Genomic DNA, 1,141 nt, shown 5'->3' with positions numbered 1-1,141 from the left:
TTTGAGGTCACATTTTTAATATTTTCAAGCTATTTTTGAAAAATTTTCAAAGAATAAAAAACGTAAGATCTTACTAGGGGGGGAGGGGGGGTTTTAAAAAATCTTACTTTGTCTTACCAGGGGGGAGGGGGGGTTGAAAATTACCAAAATCGTGCTTACGTAATTAGTGAACGGCCCCTTTGTCAAAAATATGAAGTTATAGCAAATGACGTGAAGCTCAGCTGATTATTGAAAAAAGGGTTATCTTAACACATTAAAGATCGAGAAGAAGTCTGACCCCGAATACACTAAAATTTAGTATCTTCAACCTCAGAAATGACTGGACCAAATTCTTCAAATTTAGTATCTTTGAGTTATCGCAAGCACTGTTCACAATTATGTAGAATAAAGTTTCTTTATAAAATATACAACGTTTGAGTTATGTTTCTAAGTGAAGTGCACTCACGTCAAGCGAAAAAAAACGAGATATGTATTTCGTATTTGGTCCGCAATATGTTAGGTGCGGCCCGCCGACAAGATTTCAAATTTAGATTGGCCCGTTCGTTCAAAAGGTTGCTCACCCCTGCTCTATATTGTTGAAAACTATTTTTCCCACGTCAAGTTTGTCAATGAAAATAAAATATAATCCATATTGAAGAAACTTGAATCCGAAAAAAATTATTTCAAAATTATCACTGGATTAGATAAAAAAAATATTTTCATATGTGATGAAAGAAATTAGAGAAACATGAACTATCAAAGAACGAAAGAACATAAGCCGTAAATATCATGAAAATTTCGAAAAAGATACAACGGCTCACCGACAGGACTTGAACCTGCAATCTCCGCTTCGGTACAACGGCGCGTTAGCCAATTCCACCACGGTGAACGTGATGGAACCGGCGAACACGAGCAATCGAGCTCTGCCGATCAACTGCTGGACCTTCTATCGAAACACCATGTATATCCCGCATGTGATCTTTCCCTCTATTGATCTCTCTTGTTTCTCTAACCCCACCCATCGACTCGGGATTTTAGCCGAGCGAGCACATGGTCGATTGCTTCGGGTTTGCCGCAACTTACGGTCAGATGAAGAAGCAATCAGTGCCGCTCAAGGTTCCGAGCAGACCAGTTACACAGGGAGGTGTTGCCGTTGTATCTT

This window comes from Uranotaenia lowii, chromosome 3 (genome assembly GCF_029784155.1).
Source record: "Uranotaenia lowii strain MFRU-FL chromosome 3, ASM2978415v1, whole genome shotgun sequence".
Classification (NCBI taxonomy): domain Eukaryota; kingdom Metazoa; phylum Arthropoda; class Insecta; order Diptera; family Culicidae; genus Uranotaenia; species Uranotaenia lowii.
This window is presented reverse-complemented; position numbering follows the sequence as displayed.